This window comes from Lissotriton helveticus, chromosome 5_1 (genome assembly GCF_964261635.1).
Source record: "Lissotriton helveticus chromosome 5_1, aLisHel1.1, whole genome shotgun sequence".
Lineage (NCBI taxonomy): Eukaryota > Metazoa > Chordata > Amphibia > Caudata > Salamandridae > Lissotriton > Lissotriton helveticus.
In genome coordinates, this window is record NC_136065.1 from 1,646,942,758 (window position 1) to 1,646,960,022 (window position 17,265).

At 44.3% G+C, this 17,265-nt stretch overlaps 18 non-coding genes across 18 annotated transcripts; 12 read left to right on the plus strand and 6 right to left on the minus strand.

The window, feature by feature from the left end:
• Nucleotides 1–902: 902 nt before the first annotated feature.
• Nucleotides 903–974, plus strand: TRNAT-UGU (transfer RNA threonine (anticodon UGU)). Its single transcript has one exon. It is a non-coding gene; the product is annotated as a tRNA-Thr (tRNA).
• Nucleotides 975–2,118: 1,144 nt separating this feature from the next.
• TRNAI-UAU (transfer RNA isoleucine (anticodon UAU)) lies at nt 2,119–2,213 on the minus strand. The gene is made up of 2 exons: nt 2,176–2,213; nt 2,119–2,154 (listed from the first exon to the last, which is right to left on the minus strand). It is a non-coding gene; the product is annotated as a tRNA-Ile (tRNA).
• A 292-nt stretch (nt 2,214–2,505) lies between these two features.
• On the plus strand, nt 2,506–2,587 carry TRNAS-GCU (transfer RNA serine (anticodon GCU)). Its single transcript has one exon. It is a non-coding gene; the product is annotated as a tRNA-Ser (tRNA).
• A 1,116-nt stretch (nt 2,588–3,703) lies between these two features.
• TRNAT-UGU (transfer RNA threonine (anticodon UGU)) lies at nt 3,704–3,775 on the plus strand. The gene has a single exon. It is a non-coding gene; the product is annotated as a tRNA-Thr (tRNA).
• Nucleotides 3,776–4,930: 1,155 nt separating this feature from the next.
• On the minus strand, nt 4,931–5,025 carry TRNAI-UAU (transfer RNA isoleucine (anticodon UAU)). The gene is made up of 2 exons: nt 4,988–5,025; nt 4,931–4,966 (listed from the first exon to the last, which is right to left on the minus strand). It is a non-coding gene; the product is annotated as a tRNA-Ile (tRNA).
• Nucleotides 5,026–5,317: 292 nt separating this feature from the next.
• On the plus strand, nt 5,318–5,399 carry TRNAS-GCU (transfer RNA serine (anticodon GCU)). Its single transcript has one exon. It is a non-coding gene; the product is annotated as a tRNA-Ser (tRNA).
• Nucleotides 5,400–6,515: 1,116 nt separating this feature from the next.
• On the plus strand, nt 6,516–6,587 carry TRNAT-UGU (transfer RNA threonine (anticodon UGU)). Its single transcript has one exon. It is a non-coding gene; the product is annotated as a tRNA-Thr (tRNA).
• Nucleotides 6,588–7,742: 1,155 nt separating this feature from the next.
• Nucleotides 7,743–7,837, minus strand: TRNAI-UAU (transfer RNA isoleucine (anticodon UAU)). Its single transcript has 2 exons — nt 7,800–7,837; nt 7,743–7,778 (listed from the first exon to the last, which is right to left on the minus strand). It is a non-coding gene; the product is annotated as a tRNA-Ile (tRNA).
• A 292-nt stretch (nt 7,838–8,129) lies between these two features.
• TRNAS-GCU (transfer RNA serine (anticodon GCU)) lies at nt 8,130–8,211 on the plus strand. The gene has a single exon. It is a non-coding gene; the product is annotated as a tRNA-Ser (tRNA).
• Nucleotides 8,212–9,327: 1,116 nt separating this feature from the next.
• On the plus strand, nt 9,328–9,399 carry TRNAT-UGU (transfer RNA threonine (anticodon UGU)). The gene has a single exon. It is a non-coding gene; the product is annotated as a tRNA-Thr (tRNA).
• A 1,155-nt stretch (nt 9,400–10,554) lies between these two features.
• TRNAI-UAU (transfer RNA isoleucine (anticodon UAU)) lies at nt 10,555–10,649 on the minus strand. The gene is made up of 2 exons: nt 10,612–10,649; nt 10,555–10,590 (listed from the first exon to the last, which is right to left on the minus strand). It is a non-coding gene; the product is annotated as a tRNA-Ile (tRNA).
• A 292-nt stretch (nt 10,650–10,941) lies between these two features.
• TRNAS-GCU (transfer RNA serine (anticodon GCU)) lies at nt 10,942–11,023 on the plus strand. Its single transcript has one exon. It is a non-coding gene; the product is annotated as a tRNA-Ser (tRNA).
• A 1,116-nt stretch (nt 11,024–12,139) lies between these two features.
• On the plus strand, nt 12,140–12,211 carry TRNAT-UGU (transfer RNA threonine (anticodon UGU)). Its single transcript has one exon. It is a non-coding gene; the product is annotated as a tRNA-Thr (tRNA).
• A 1,144-nt stretch (nt 12,212–13,355) lies between these two features.
• Nucleotides 13,356–13,450, minus strand: TRNAI-UAU (transfer RNA isoleucine (anticodon UAU)). Its single transcript has 2 exons — nt 13,413–13,450; nt 13,356–13,391 (listed from the first exon to the last, which is right to left on the minus strand). It is a non-coding gene; the product is annotated as a tRNA-Ile (tRNA).
• Nucleotides 13,451–13,742: 292 nt separating this feature from the next.
• Nucleotides 13,743–13,824, plus strand: TRNAS-GCU (transfer RNA serine (anticodon GCU)). The gene has a single exon. It is a non-coding gene; the product is annotated as a tRNA-Ser (tRNA).
• Nucleotides 13,825–14,940: 1,116 nt separating this feature from the next.
• TRNAT-UGU (transfer RNA threonine (anticodon UGU)) lies at nt 14,941–15,012 on the plus strand. The gene has a single exon. It is a non-coding gene; the product is annotated as a tRNA-Thr (tRNA).
• Nucleotides 15,013–16,170: 1,158 nt separating this feature from the next.
• On the minus strand, nt 16,171–16,265 carry TRNAI-UAU (transfer RNA isoleucine (anticodon UAU)). Its single transcript has 2 exons — nt 16,228–16,265; nt 16,171–16,206 (listed from the first exon to the last, which is right to left on the minus strand). It is a non-coding gene; the product is annotated as a tRNA-Ile (tRNA).
• Nucleotides 16,266–16,557: 292 nt separating this feature from the next.
• TRNAS-GCU (transfer RNA serine (anticodon GCU)) lies at nt 16,558–16,639 on the plus strand. Its single transcript has one exon. It is a non-coding gene; the product is annotated as a tRNA-Ser (tRNA).
• The last annotated feature ends 626 nt before the right edge of the window (nt 16,640–17,265 follow it).

The following is a 17,265-nucleotide window of genomic DNA, read 5'->3' on the forward strand; positions in this document are numbered from 1 at the left end:
TAACCCTGGTCGTAGTGGGCGTAGTGGGGCTCCGCGGAGCTACGCGGAGTGGGCGAGAAGCTACGCCCACTCCCGCACTCCGCGTAGCCCCACTACGCACCTCCCTCCCGCTCTCCCCTACATACATTATTTAAGCAACTACCCTTAATAAAACAATTTTAAAGCACTTACCGTGTCCGGGGCTCGTCCGGGGCTCCATCTTGGAATAGCGTCGTCCTGGATACCAATGCGCATGCGCGGGAGGCCGCGCATGCGCATTGGTATCCAGGAAGGGACGCTATTCCAAGAGGGAGCCCCGGAAGAGCCCCGGACATGGTAAGTGCTTTAAAAATTGTTTTATTAAGGTTAGTTGCTTAAATAATGTATGTAGGGGAGGGCGGGAGGGAGGCGGGTGGCGGCCGAATCGGCTACGCACACGGAGTGGGCGTAGTGTTGCCGGCTACGTTGTCTACGCAAAATGCGTAGAAGGCAACACTACGCCTACTCCGTGGGCGTAGCCGATTCGGACGCCCAGGGTTACTTCTAACCAGTTTGGATAGATAGACTGATAAGAAAGCAGCTCTTACTCCTAAAGTTTCAGCCATCTCAAGTGTATGACTGTTGACATATGTCTGCCCCACAGAGACAGATCACTTCTAATAAGTGAGTTCTCTATCTGTCACTGATTGTGGAAATACTAACTAGAGCTATCAGTATGGTCATAAATGTGAATACTCTTATGTTCTCAAATCAAAATGGAGTTTTTCCTACTTCCAAGAAAAGTGTCTTAAGCATGCTCTTCAATTTGTGCACGCATGTAGACATTCAAATGCAACTGCATTTCCATACAGAGTCTCAAAATCATAGATATCTTCATACCGCAGTAAGAATACATGAAGCGATTTACATACTGCAAGCAGGCTGGCCTTGTAGCTCAGTGGCAGAGCACTGGTCTTGTAAACCAGGGGTCATGAGTTCAAGCCTCATCAGGGCCTTTTTATATGTGAGTTTCTGTATGTTGTTTCCAAGTCATTCTTTCTAGGAGTCACACCTTGTCTTAAGTTTGCTTATTGACAAGCTTCCCTTTCCTGCTTTCATCGTATCAAGAAGACTTCATGAAAACCATTGAACCATAAACTATCGCCTCACCCCTGACGAACGCCTGACAAACGCCATTCTCACCCCGCCGGGCAAAGCCAAATAAGCCATGCATATTTGAAGTTCCTTTGAAAGTCAGAGCGAGGACTATGACCTCTGTTCCGACTGAGTCTGCATCCACAGAAAGGATGAAATAAGGATCTAGAAATTTCACCAAGGAGATGTGAACTTCATCCCCCTTAAAATACTTTTCCTCCCAGATGCCCCGGCTCTTAGTCAAATGAGGTTAATCTTCAAAACCCCACCCCCACTAACCATAAATATCCGACTCTCCTGCTGTCCATTCAAAAGATACAAGGTATCTTGTACATAGAGAGAATGTGAGAAAAAGCAGAATCGCTTCATAGATTTGATGACCTTGGATGGGTGGGCTGGATAAAGAAGTGAACCTGATTTCGGGAAAAGGAGTATCGTGATGGGGATGAGGAAAAGAGAACATGTACCACGTTCACAAGTTAGAGAAATAAATATATTAGGTTGAATGGTTTTAAAAAGTTAACTTTGAGCATGAATTGTTTTTTTAAACTGCAAAGAATAAAAAAAATCAATGTGGGATTGGAGGCACAATCTAAGCAGAAAGCACCATAAGCTGCTATGGTGCAACTCTTATGTTGACTAGAAACATTAATATGATGACGCTCTTCTTTTGATATGTCTTTCAGTTAAATTTTATTGTAAGTAGCTGATACAGCTCTGTTTGCAGCTCCTCAGTATATGGTTATCCCGTGACAACAATGTTTTCATCATATTTATTATTCTACAAATGTATTTTTAAATGCACTGATGTGGTGTTTGCATGCTATGCAAGACGGCACATCATGGAATGTTTATAAGGAGCATCGAATAGGATTGTGATATTTGCACCTGGAAGAGTCGGACACGCAGATCCTGAAAAGAAGTAAAAACTCTCTAGCAAGGGCCGTCTTTCCCTTGAGTTTATTCTTTACTTTTAGTGAAATGGTTTATGAAAAACCAGTATGCTGCTCCAGGTGAGGCTCAAACTCACAACCTCTGCATGCCTCAATGCAAGTACTGCTGTATAAGTACCGCGCGCTAACCAATTGCGCCACTGGAGCTCACTGTTCTCATACCTCCCCAGTTGAGCCATCTAGAGCTGACCAAGTAGATACTGGCACTGCTCCCTTATTCACTGTGCAAGATCGACTCACATGCTAGCATGTTATCATGACTATTAAAAACTACAGTCCTAATGGAACAGATTTGATAATTCTGCTATATCATGTGCTCTGTCTATTGAACACCACATATATTTGCCAGTTCTGACACAGTCTAGGAGAAACTTATGATTATTTGTAATTAGCACATCGTAGGAATTTCCTAAAAAATGAAACATAGTCACCTAAGGCAGACGAGGTGGCCGAGTGGTTAAGGCGATGGACTGCTAATCCATTGTGCTCTGCACGCGTGCGTTCGAATCCCACCTTCGTCGGAACGCCATCAGACACTCTTTTGAAGGTGGGCATGTCTCGTAGTACAATTACACTCTCTTTCAAGACACAGCCATAATCCACTAGAAGGGCCCAACTGACTATTCCATTTTGGCAATTATGTCAAATTAAGGGAAGTGTTTTGTGCTTAATTGAAATTAGATCTTTCATGAAGTGTCCAGAGGATTGCCTTTCCCTCACTCCTGGCCTTCTAACTAACCCTGGTCGTAGTGGGCGTAGTGGGGCTCCGCGGAGCTACGCGGAGTGGGCGAGAAGCTACGCCCACTCCCGCACTCCGCATAGCCCCACTACGCACCTCCCTCCCGCTCTCCCCTACATACATTATTTAAGCAACTACCCTTAATAAAACAATTTTAAAGCACTTACCGTGTCCGGGGCTCGTCCGGGGCTCCATCTTGGAATAGCGTCGTCCTGGATACCAATGCGCATGCGCGGGAGGCCGCGCATGCGCATTGGTATCCAGGAAGGGACGCTATTCCAAGAGGGAGCCCCGGAAGAGCCCCGGACATGGTAAGTGCTTTAAAAATTGTTTTATTAAGGTTAGTTGCTTAAATAATGTATGTAGGGGAGGGCGGGAGGGAGGCGGGTGGCGGCCGAATCGGCTACGCACACGGAGTGGGCGTAGTGTTGCCGGCTACGTTGTCTACGCAAAATGCGTAGAAGGCAACACTACGCCTGCTCCGTGGGCGTAGCCGATTCGGACGCCCAGGGTTACTTCTAACCAGTTTGGATCGAAAGACTGATAAGAAAGCAGCTCTTACTCCTAAAGTTTCAGCCATCTCAAGTGTATGACTGTTGACATATGTCTGCCCCACAGAGACAGATCACTTCTAATAAGTGAGTTCTCTATCTGTCACTGATTGTGGAAATACTAACTAGAGCTATCAGTATGGTCATAAATGTGAATACTCTTATGTTCTCAAATCAAAATGGAGTTTTTCCTACTTCCAAGAAAAGTGTCTTAAGCATGCTCTTCAATTTGTGCACGCATGTAGACATTCAAATGCAACTGCATTTCCATACAGAGTCTCAAAATCATAGATATCTTCATACCGCAGTAAGAATACATGAAGCGATTTACATTCTGCAAGCAGGCTGGCCTTGTAGCTCAGTGGCAGAGCACTGGTCTTGTAAACTAGGGGTAATGAGTTCAAGCCTCATCAGGGCCTTTTTATATGTGAGTTTCTGTATGTTGTTTCCAAGTCATTCTTTCTAGGAGTCACACCTTGTCTTAAGTTTGCTTATTGACAAGCTTCCCTTTCCTGCTCTCATCGAATCAAGAAGACTTCATGAAAACCATTGAACCATAAACTATCGCCTCACCCCTTTCGATCGCCTGACGAACGCCTGACAAACGCCATTCTCACCCCGCCGGGCAAAGCCAAATAAGCCATGCATATTTGAAGTTCCTTTGAAAGTCAGAGCGAGGACTATGACCTCTGTTCCGACTGAGTCTGCATCCACAGAAAGGATGAAATAAGGATCTAGAAATTTCACCAAGGAGATGTGAACTTCATCCCCCTTAAAATACTTTTCCTCCCAGATGCCCCGGCTCTTAGTCAAATGAGGTTAATCTTCAAAACCCCACCCCCACTAACCATAAATATCCGACTCTCCTGCTGTCCATTCAAATGATACAAGGTATCTTGTACATAGAGAGAATGTGAGAAAAAGCAGAATCGCTTCATAGATTTGGTGACCTTGGATGGGTGGGCTGGATAAAGAAGTGAACCTGATTTCGGGAAAAGGAGTATCGTGATGGGGATGAGGAAAAGAGAACATGTACCACATTCACAAGTTAGAGAAATAAATATATTAGGTTGAATGGTTTTAAAAAGTTAACTTTGAGCATGAATTGTTTTTTTAAACTGCAAAGAATAAAAAAAATCAATGTGGGATTGGAGGCACAATCTGAGCAGAAAGCACCATAAGCTGCTATGGTGCAACTCTTATGTTGACTAGAAACATTAATATGATGACGCTCTTCTTTTGATATGTCTTTCAGTTAAATTTTATTGTAAGTAGCTGATACAGCTCTGTTTGCAGCTCCTCAGTATATGGTTATCCCGTGACAACAATGTTTTCATCATATTTATTATTCTACAAATGTATTTTTAAATGCACTGATGTGGTGTTTGCATGCTATGCAAGACGGCACATCATGGAATGTTTATAAGGAGCATCGAATAGGATTGTGATATTTGCACCTGGAAGAGTCGGACACGCAGATCCTGAAAAGAAGTAAAAACTCTCTAGCAAGGGCCGTCTTTCCCTTGAGTTTATTCTTTACTTTTAGTGAAATGGTTTATGAAAAACCAGTAAGCTGCTCCAGGTGAGGCTCAAACTCACAACCTCTGCATGCCTCAATGCAAGTACTGCTGTATAAGTACCGCGCGCTAACCAATTGCGCCACTGGAGCTCACTGTTCTCATACCTCCCCAGTTGAGCCATCTAGAGCTGACCAAGTAGATACTGGCACTGCTCCCTTATTCACTGTGCAAGATCGACTCACATGCTAGCATGTTATCATGACTATTAAAAACTACAGTCCTAATGGAACAGATTTGATAATTCTGCTATATCATGTGCTCTGTCTATTGAACACCACATATATTTGCCAGTTCTGACACAGTCTAGGAGAAACTTATGATTATTTGTAATTAGCACATCGTAGGAATTTCCTAAAAAATGAAACATAGTCACCTAAGGCAGACGAGGTGGCCGAGTGGTTAAGGCGATGGACTGCTAATCCATTGTGCTCTGCACGCGTGCGTTCGAATCCCACCTTCGTCGGAACGCCATCAGACACTCTTTTGAAGGTGGGCATGTCTCGTAGTACAATTACACTCTCTTTCAAGACACAGCCATAATCCACTAGAAGGGCCCAACTGACTATTCCATTTTGGCAATTATGTCAAATTAAGGGAAGTGTTTTGTGCTTAATTGAAATTAGATCTTTCATGAAGTGTCCAGAGGATTGCCTTTCCCTCACTCCTGGCCTTCTAACTAACCCTGGTCGTAGTGGGCGTAGTGGGGCTCCGCGGAGCTACGCGGAGTGGGCGAGAAGCTACGCCCACTCCCGCACTCCGCATAGCCCCACTACGCACCTCCCTCCCGCTCTCCCCTACATACATTATTTAAGCAACTACCCTTAATAAAACAATTTTAAAGCACTTACCGTGTCCGGGGCTCGTCCGGGGCTCCATCTTGGAATAGCGTCGTCCTGGATACCAATGCGCATGCGCGGGAGGCCGCGCATGCGCATTGGTATCCAGGAAGGGACGCTATTCCAAGAGGGAGCCCCGGAAGAGCCCCGGACATGGTAAATGCTTTAAAAATTGTTTTATTAAGGTTAGTTGCTTAAATAATGTATGTAGGGGAGGGCGGGAGGGAGGCGGGTGGCGGCCGAATCGGCTACGCACACGGAGTGGGCGTAGTGTTGCCGGCTACGTTGTCTACGCAAAATGCGTAGAAGGCAACACTACGCCTGCTCCGTGGGCGTAGCCGATTCGGACGCCCAGGGTTACTTCTAACCAGTTTGGATCGAAAGACTGATAAGAAAGCAGCTCTTACTCCTAAAGTTTCAGCCATCTCAAGTGTATGACTGTTGACATATGTCTGCCCCACAGAGACAGATCACTTCTAATAAGTGAGTTCTCTATCTGTCACTGATTGTGGAAATACTAACTAGAGCTATCAGTATGGTCATAAATGTGAATACTCTTATGTTCTCAAATCAAAATGGAGTTTTTCCTACTTCCAAGAAAAGTGTCTTAAGCATGCTCTTCAATTTGTGCACGCATGTAGACATTCAAATGCAACTGCATTTCCATACAGAGTCTCAAAATCATAGATATCTTCATACCGCAGTAAGAATACATGAAGCGATTTACATTCTGCAAGCAGGCTGGCCTTGTAGCTCAGTGGCAGAGCACTGGTCTTGTAAACTAGGGGTAATGAGTTCAAGCCTCATCAGGGCCTTTTTATATGTGAGTTTCTGTATGTTGTTTCCAAGTCATTCTTTCTAGGAGTCACACCTTGTCTTAAGTTTGCTTATTGACAAGCTTCCCTTTCCTGCTCTCATCGAATCAAGAAGACTTCATGAAAACCATTGAACCATAAACTATCGCCTCACCCCTTTCGATCGCCTGACGAACGCCTGACAAACGCCATTCTCACCCCGCCGGGCAAAGCCAAATAAGCCATGCATATTTGAAGTTCCTTTGAAAGTCAGAGCGAGGACTATGACCTCTGTTCCGACTGAGTCTGCATCCACAGAAAGGATGAAATAAGGATCTAGAAATTTCACCAAGGAGATGTGAACTTCATCCCCCTTAAAATACTTTTCCTCCCAGATGCCCCGGCTCTTAGTCAAATGAGGTTAATCTTCAAAACCCCACCCCCACTAACCATAAATATCCGACTCTCCTGCTGTCCATTCAAATGATACAAGGTATCTTGTACATAGAGAGAATGTGAGAAAAAGCAGAATCGCTTCATAGATTTGGTGACCTTGGATGGGTGGGCTGGATAAAGAAGTGAACCTGATTTCGGGAAAAGGAGTATCGTGATGGGGATGAGGAAAAGAGAACATGTACCACATTCACAAGTTAGAGAAATAAATATATTAGGTTGAATGGTTTTAAAAAGTTAACTTTGAGCATGAATTGTTTTTTTAAACTGCAAAGAATAAAAAAAATCAATGTGGGATTGGAGGCACAATCTGAGCAGAAAGCACCATAAGCTGCTATGGTGCAACTCTTATGTTGACTAGAAACATTAATATGATGACGCTCTTCTTTTGATATGTCTTTCAGTTAAATTTTATTGTAAGTAGCTGATACAGCTCTGTTTGCAGCTCCTCAGTATATGGTTATCCCGTGACAACAATGTTTTCATCATATTTATTATTCTACAAATGTATTTTTAAATGCACTGATGTGGTGTTTGCATGCTATGCAAGACGGCACATCATGGAATGTTTATAAGGAGCATCGAATAGGATTGTGATATTTGCACCTGGAAGAGTCGGACACGCAGATCCTGAAAAGAAGTAAAAACTCTCTAGCAAGGGCCGTCTTTCCCTTGAGTTTATTCTTTACTTTTAGTGAAATGGTTTATGAAAAACCAGTAAGCTGCTCCAGGTGAGGCTCAAACTCACAACCTCTGCATGCCTCAATGCAAGTACTGCTGTATAAGTACCGCGCGCTAACCAATTGCGCCACTGGAGCTCACTGTTCTCATACCTCCCCAGTTGAGCCATCTAGAGCTGACCAAGTAGATACTGGCACTGCTCCCTTATTCACTGTGCAAGATCGACTCACATGCTAGCATGTTATCATGACTATTAAAAACTACAGTCCTAATGGAACAGATTTGATAATTCTGCTATATCATGTGCTCTGTCTATTGAACACCACATATATTTGCCAGTTCTGACACAGTCTAGGAGAAACTTATGATTATTTGTAATTAGCACATCGTAGGAATTTCCTAAAAAATGAAACATAGTCACCTAAGGCAGACGAGGTGGCCGAGTGGTTAAGGCGATGGACTGCTAATCCATTGTGCTCTGCACGCGTGCGTTCGAATCCCACCTTCGTCGGAACGCCATCAGACACTCTTTTGAAGGTGGGCATGTCTCGTAGTACAATTACACTCTCTTTCAAGACACAGCCATAATCCACTAGAAGGGCCCAACTGACTATTCCATTTTGGCAATTATGTCAAATTAAGGGAAGTGTTTTGTGCTTAATTGAAATTAGATCTTTCATGAAGTGTCCAGAGGATTGCCTTTCCCTCACTCCTGGCCTTCTAACTAACCCTGGTCGTAGTGGGCGTAGTGGGGCTCCGCGGAGCTACGCGGAGTGGGCGAGAAGCTACGCCCACTCCCGCACTCCGCATAGCCCCACTACGCACCTCCCTCCCGCTCTCCCCTACATACATTATTTAAGCAACTACCCTTAATAAAACAATTTTAAAGCACTTACCGTGTCCGGGGCTCGTCCGGGGCTCCATCTTGGAATAGCGTCGTCCTGGATACCAATGCGCATGCGCGGGAGGCCGCGCATGCGCATTGGTATCCAGGAAGGGACGCTATTCCAAGAGGGAGCCCCGGAAGAGCCCCGGACATGGTAAATGCTTTAAAAATTGTTTTATTAAGGTTAGTTGCTTAAATAATGTATGTAGGGGAGGGCGGGAGGGAGGCGGGTGGCGGCCGAATCGGCTACGCACACGGAGTGGGCGTAGTGTTGCCGGCTACGTTGTCTACGCAAAATGCGTAGAAGGCAACACTACGCCTGCTCCGTGGGCGTAGCCGATTCGGACGCCCAGGGTTACTTCTAACCAGTTTGGATCGAAAGACTGATAAGAAAGCAGCTCTTACTCCTAAAGTTTCAGCCATCTCAAGTGTATGACTGTTGACATATGTCTGCCCCACAGAGACAGATCACTTCTAATAAGTGAGTTCTCTATCTGTCACTGATTGTGGAAATACTAACTAGAGCTATCAGTATGGTCATAAATGTGAATACTCTTATGTTCTCAAATCAAAATGGAGTTTTTCCTACTTCCAAGAAAAGTGTCTTAAGCATGCTCTTCAATTTGTGCACGCATGTAGACATTCAAATGCAACTGCATTTCCATACAGAGTCTCAAAATCATAGATATCTTCATACCGCAGTAAGAATACATGAAGCGATTTACATTCTGCAAGCAGGCTGGCCTTGTAGCTCAGTGGCAGAGCACTGGTCTTGTAAACTAGGGGTAATGAGTTCAAGCCTCATCAGGGCCTTTTTATATGTGAGTTTCTGTATGTTGTTTCCAAGTCATTCTTTCTAGGAGTCACACCTTGTCTTAAGTTTGCTTATTGACAAGCTTCCCTTTCCTGCTTTCATCGAATCAAGAAGACTTCATGAAAACCATTGAACCATAAACTATCGCCTCACCCCTTTCGATCGCCTGACGAACGCCTGACAAACGCCATTCTCACCCCGCCGGGCAAAGCCAAATAAGCCATGCATATTTGAAGTTCCTTTGAAAGTCAGAGCGAGGACTATGACCTCTGTTCCGACTGAGTCTGCATCCACAGAAAGGATGAAATAAGGATCTAGAAATTTCACCAAGGAGATGTGAACTTCATCCCCCTTAAAATACTTTTCCTCCCAGATGCCCCGGCTCTTAGTCAAATGAGGTTAATCTTCAAAACCCCACCCCCACTAACCATAAATATCCGACTCTCCTGCTGTCCATTCAAATGATACAAGGTATCTTGTACATAGAGAGAATGTGAGAAAAAGCAGAATCGCTTCATAGATTTGGTGACCTTGGATGGGTGGGCTGGATAAAGAAGTGAACCTGATTTCGGGAAAAGGAGTATCGTGATGGGGATGAGGAAAAGAGAACATGTACCACATTCACAAGTTAGAGAAATAAATATATTAGGTTGAATGGTTTTAAAAAGTTAACTTTGAGCATGAATTGTTTTTTTAAACTGCAAAGAATAAAAAAAATCAATGTGGGATTGGAGGCACAATCTGAGCAGAAAGCACCATAAGCTGCTATGGTGCAACTCTTATGTTGACTAGAAACATTAATATGATGACGCTATTCTTTTGATATGTCTTTCAGTTAAATTTTATTGTAAGTAGCTGATACAGCACTGTGTGCAGCTCCTCAGTATATGGTTATCCCGTGACAACAATGTTTTCATCATATTTATTATTCTACAAAAGTATTTTTAAATGCACTGATGTGGTGTTTGCATGCTATGCAAGACGGCACATCATGGAATGTTTATAAGGAGCATTGAATAGGATTGTGATATTTGCACCTGGAAGAGTCGGACACGCAGATCCTGAAAAGAAGTAAAAACTCTCTAGCAAGGGCCGTCTTTCCCCTGAGTTTATTCTTTACTTTTAGTGAAATGGTTTATGAAAAACCAGTAAGCTGCTCCAGGTGAGGCTCGAACTCACAACCTCGGCATGCCTCAATGCAAGTACTGCTGTATAAGTACCGCGCGCTAACCGATTGCGCCACTGGAGCTCACTGTTCTCATACCTCCCCAGTTGAGCCATCTAGAGCTGACCAAGTAGATACTGGCACTGCTCCCTTATTCACTGTGCAAGATCGACTCACATGCTAGCAAGTTATCATGACTATTAAAAACTACAGTCCTAATGGAACAGATTTGATAATTCTGCTATATCATGTGCTCTGTCTATTGAACACCACATATATTTGCCAGTTCTGACACAGTCTAGGAGAAACTTATGATTATTTGTAATTAGCACATCGTAAGAATTTCCTAAAAAATGAAACATAGTCACCTAAGGCAGACGAGGTGGCCGAGTGGTTAAGGCGATGGACTGCTAATCCATTGTGCTCTGCATGCGTGGGTTCGAATCCCACCTTCGTCGGAAAGCCATCAGACACTCTTTTGAAGGTGGGCATGTCTCGTAGTACAATTACACTCTCTTTCAAGACACAGCCATAATCCACTAGAAGGGCCCAACTGACTATTCCATTTTGGCAATTATGTCAAATTAAGGGAAGTGTTTTGTGCTTAATTGAAATTAGATCTTTCATGAAGTGTCCAGAGGATTGCCTTTCCCTCACTCCTGGCCTTCTAACTAACCCTGGTCGTAGTGGGCGTAGTGGGGCTCCGCGGAGCTACGCGGAGTGGGCGAGAAGCTACGCCCACTCCCGCACTCCGCGTAGCCCCACTACGCACCTCCCTCCCGCTCTCCCCTACATACATTATTTAAGCAACTACCCTTAATAAAACAATTTTAAAGCACTTACCGTGTCCGGGGCTCGTCCGGGGCTCCATCTTGGAATAGCGTCGTCCTGGATACCAATGCGCATGCGCGGGAGGCCGCGCATGCGCATTGGTATCCAGGAAGGGACGCTATTCCAAGAGGGAGCCCCGGAAGAGCCCCGGACATGGTAAGTGCTTTAAAAATTGTTTTATTAAGGTTAGTTGCTTAAATAATGTATGTAGGGGAGGGCGGGAGGGAGGCGGGTGGCGGCCGAATCGGCTACGCACACGGAGTGGGCGTAGTGTTGCCGGCTACGCTGTCTACGCAAAATGCGTAGAAGGCAACACTACGCCTACTCCGTGGGCGTAGCCGATTCGGACGCCCAGGGTTACTTCTAACCAGTTTGGATAGATAGACTGATAAGAAAGCAGCTCTTACTCCTAAAGTTTCAGCCATCTCAAGTGTATGACTGTTGACATATGTCTGCCCCACAGAGACAGATCACTTCTAATAAGTGAGTTCTCTATCTGTCACTGATTGTGGACATACTAACTAGAGCTATCAGTATGGTCATAAATGTGAATACTCTTATGTTCTCAAATCAAAATGGAGTTTTTCCTACTTCCAAGAAAAGTGTCTTAAGCATGCTCTTCAATTTGTGCACGCATGTAGACATTCAAATGCAACTGCATTTCCATACAGAGTCTCAAAATCATAGATATCTTCATACCGCAGTAAGAATACATGAAGCGATTTACATACTGCAAGCAGGTTGGCCTTGTAGCTCAGTGGCAGAGCACTGGTCTTGTAAACCAGGGGTCATGAGTTCAAGCCTCATCAGGGCCTTTTTATATGTGAGTTTCTGTATGTTGTTTCCAAGTCATTCTTTCTAGGAGTCACACCTTGTCTTAAGTTTGCTTATTGACAAGCTTCCCTTTCCTGCTTTCATCGTATCAAGAAGACTTCATGAAAACCATTGAACCATAAACTATCGCCTCACCCCTTCCGATCGCCTGACAAACGCCATTCTCACCCCGCCGGGCAAAGCCAAATAAGCCATGCATATTTGAAGTTCCTTTGAAAGTCAGAGCGAGGACTATGACCTCTGTTCCGACTGAGTCTGCATCCACAGAAAGGATGAAATAAGGATCTAGAAATTTCACCAAGGAGATGTGAACTTCATCCCCCTTAAAATACTGTTCCTCCCAGATGCCCCGGCTCTTAGTCAAATGAGGTTAATCTTCAAAACCCCACCCCCACTAACCATAAATATCCGACTCTCCTGCTGTCCATTCAAATGATACAAGGTATCTTGTACATAGAGAGAATGTGAGAAAAAGCAGAATCGCTTCATAGATTTGGTGACCTTGGATGGGTGGGCTGGATAAAGAAGTGAACCTGATTTCGGGAAAAGGAGTATCGTGATGGGGATGAGGAAAAGAGAACATGTACCACGTTCACAAGTTAGAGAAATAAATATATTAGGTTGAATGGTTTTAAAAAGTTAACTTTGAGCATGAATTGTTTTTTTAAACTGCAAAGAATAAAAAAAATCAATGTGGGATTGGAGGCACAATCTGAGCAGAAAGCACCATAAGCTGCTATGGTGCAACTCTTATGTTGACTAGAAACATTAATATGATGACGCTCTTCTTTTGATATGTCTTTCAGTTAAATTTTATTGTAAGTAGCTGATACAGCACTGTTTGCAGCTCCTCAGTATATGGTTATCCCGTGACAACAATGTTTTCATCATATTTATTATTCTACAAATGTATTTTTAAATGCACTGATGTGGTGTTTGCATGCTATGCAAGACGGCACATCATGGAATGTTTATAAGGAGCATCGAATAGGATTGTGATATTTGCACCTGGAAGAGTCGGACACGCAGATCCTGAAAAGAAGTAAAAACTCTCTAGCAAGGGCCGTCTTTCCCCTGAGTTTATTCTTTACTTTTAGTGAAATGGTTTATGAAAAACCAGTAAGCTGCTCCAGGTGAGGCTCGAACTCACAACCTCTGCATGCCTCAATGCAAGTACTGCTGTATAAGTACCGCGCGCTAACCAATTGCGCCACTGGAGCTCACTGTTCTCATACCTCTCCAGTTGAGCCATCTAGAGCTGACCAAGTAGATACTGGCACTGCTCCCTTATTCACTGTGCAAGATCGACTCACATGCTAGCATGTTATCATGACTATTAAAAACTACAGTCCTAATGGAACAGATTTGATAATTCTGCTATATCATGTGCTCTGTCTATTGAACACCACATATATTTGCCAGTTCTGACACAGTCTAGGAGAAACTTATGATTATTTGTAATTAGCACATCGTAAGAATTTCCTAAAAAATGAAACATAGTCACCTAAGGCAGACGAGGTGGCCGAGTGGTTAAGGCGATGGACTGCTAATCCATTGTGCTCTGCACGCGTGGGTTCGAATCCCACCTTCGTCGGAACGCCATCAGACACTCTTTTGAAGGTGGGCATGTCTCGTAGTACAATTACACTCTCTTTCAAGACACAGCCATAATCCACTAGAAGGGCCCAACTGACTATTCCATTTTGGCAATTATGTCAAATTAAGGGAAGTGTTTTGTGCTTAATTGAAATTAGATCTTTCATGAAGTGTCCAGAGGATTGCCTTTCCCTCACTCCTGGCCTTCTAACTAACCCTGGTCGTAGTGGGCGTAGTGGGGCTCCGCGGAGCTACGCGGAGTGGGCGAGAAGCTACGCCCACTCCCGCACTCCGCGTAGCCCCACTACGCACCTCCCTCCCGCTCTCCCCTACATACATTATTTAAGCAACTACCCTTAATAAAACAATTTTAAAGCACTTACCGTGTCCGGGGCTCGTCCGGGGCTCCATCTTGGAATAGCGTCGTCCTGGATACCAATGCGCATGCGCGGGAGGCCGCGCATGCGCATTGGTATCCAGGAAGGGACGCTATTCCAAGAGGGAGCCCCGGAAGAGCCCCGGACATGGTAAGTGCTTTAAAAATTGTTTTATTAAGGTTAGTTGCTTAAATAATGTATGTAGGGGAGGGCGGGAGGGAGGCGGGTGGCGGCCGAATCGGCTACGCTCACGGAGTGGGCGTAGTGTTGCCGACTACGCTGTCTACGCAAAATGCGTAGAAGGCAACACTACGCCTACTCCGTGGGCGTAGCCGATTCGGACGCCCAGGGTTACTTCTAACCAGTTTGGATAGATAGACTGATAAGAAAGCAGCTCTTACTCCTAAAGTTTCAGCCATCTCAAGTGTATGACTGTTGACATATGTCTGCCCCACAGAGACAGATCACTTCTAATAAGTGAGTTCTCTATCTGTCACTGATTGTGGACATACTAACTAGAGCTATCAGTATGGTCATAAATGTGAATACTCTTATGTTCTCAAATCAAAATGGAGTTTTTCCTACTTCCAAGAAAAGTGTCTTAAGCATGCTCTTCAATTTGTGCACGCATGTAGACATTCAAATGCAACTGCATTTCCATACAGAGTCTCAAAATCATAGATATCTTCATACCGCAGTAAGAATACATGAAGCGATTTACATACTGCAAGCAGGCTGGCCTTGTAGCTCAGTGGCAGAGCACTGGTCTTGTAAACTAGGGGTCATGAGTTCAAGCCTCATCAGGGCCTTTTTATATGTGAGTTTCTGTATGTTGTTTCCAAGTCATTCTTTCTAGGAGTCACACCTTGTCTTAAGTTTGCTTATTGACAAGCTTCCCTTTCCTGCTTTCATCGTATCAAGAAGACTTCATGAAAACCATTGAACCATAAACTATCGCCTCACCCCTTCCGATCGCCTGACAAACGCCATTCTCACCCCGCCGGGCAAGCCCTGCCGGGCAAAGCCAAATAAGCCATGCATATTTGAAGTTCCTTTGAAAGTCAGAGCGAGGACTATGACCTCTGTTCCGACTGAGTCTGCATCCACAGAAAGGATGAAATAAGGATCTAGAAATTTCACCAAGGAGATGTGAACTTCATCCCCCTTAAAATACTTTTCCTCCCAGATGCCCCGGCTCTTAGTCAAATGAGGTTAATCTTCAAAACCCCACCCCCACTAACCATAAATATCCGACTCTCCTGCTGTCCATTCAAATGATACAAGGTATCTTGTACATAGAGAGAATGTGAGAAAAAGCAGAATCGCTTCATAGATTTGGTGACCTTGGATGGGTGGGCTGGATAAAGAAGTGAACCTGATTTCGGGAAAAGGAGTATCGTGATGGGGATGAGGAAAAGAGAACATGTACCACATTCACAAGTTAGAGAAATAAATATATTAGGTTGAATGGTTTTAAAAAGTTAACTTTGAGCATGAATTGTTTTTTTAAACTGCAAAGAATAAAAAAATTCAATGTGGGATTGGAGGCACAATCTGAGCAGAAAGCACCATAAGCTGCTATGGTGCAACTCTTATGTTGACTAGAAACATTAATATGATGACGCTCTTCTTTTGATATGTCTTTCAGTTAAATTTTATTGTAAGTAGCTGATACAGCACTGTTTGCAGCTCCTCAGTATATGGTTATCCCGTGACAACAATGTTTTCATCATATTTATTATTCTACAAATGTATTTTTAAATGCACTGATGTGGTGTTTGCATGCCATGCAAGACGGCACATCATGGAATGTTTATAAGGAGCATCGAATAGGATTGTGATATTTGCACCTGGAAGAGTCGGACACGCAGATCCTGAAAAGAAGTAAAAACTCTCTAGCAAGGGCCGTCTTTCCCCTGAGTTTATTCTTTACTTTTAGTGAAATGGATTATGAAAAACCAGTAAGCTGCTCCAGGTCAGGCTCAAACTCACAACCTCGGCATGCCTCAATGCAAGTACTGCTGTATAAGTACCGCGCGCTAACCGATTGCGCCACTGGAGCTCACTGTTCTCATACCTCCCCAGTTGAACCATCTAGAGCTGACCAAGTAGATACTGGCACTGCTCCCTTATTCACTGTGCAAGATCGACTCACATGCTAGCATGTTATCATGACTATTAAAAACTACAGTCCTAACGGAACAGATTTGATAATTCTGCTATATCATGTGCTCAGTCTATTGAACACCACATATATTTGCCAGTTCTGACACAGTCTAGGAGAAACTTATGATTATTTGTAATTAGCACATCATAAGAATTTCCTAAAAAATGAAACATAGTCACCTAAGGCAGACGAGGTGGCCGAGTGGTTAAGGCGATGGACTGCTAATCCATTGTGCTCTGCACGCGTGGGTTCGAATCCCACCTTCGTCGGAACGCCATCTGACACTCTTTTGAAGGTGGGCATGTCTCGTAGTACAATTACACTCTCTTTCAAGACACAGACATAATCCACTAGAAGGGCCCAACTGACTATTCCATTTTGGCAATTATGTCAAATTAAGGGAAGTGTTTTGTGCTTAATTGAAATTAGATCTTTCATGAAGTGTCCAGAGGATTGCCTTTCCCTCACTCCTGGCCTTCTAACTAACCCTGGTCGTAGTGGGCGTAGTGGGGCTCCGCGGAGCTACGCGGAGTGGGCGAGAAGCTACGCCCACTCCCGCACTCCGCGTAGCCCCACTACGCACCTCCCTCCCGCTCTCCCCTACATACATTATTTAAGCAACTACCCTTAATAAAACAATTTTAAAGCACTTACCGTGTCCGGGGCTCGTCCGGGGCTCCATCTTGGAATAGCGTCGTCCTGGATACCAATGCGCATGCGCGGGAGGCCGCGCATGCGCATTGGTATCCAGGAAGGGACGCTATTCCAAGAGGGAGCCCCGGAAGAGCCCCGGACATGGTAAGTGCTTTAAAAATTGTTTTATTAAGGTTAGTTGCTTAAATAATGTATGTAGGGGAGGGCGGGAGGGAGGCGGGTGGCGGCCGAATCGGCTACG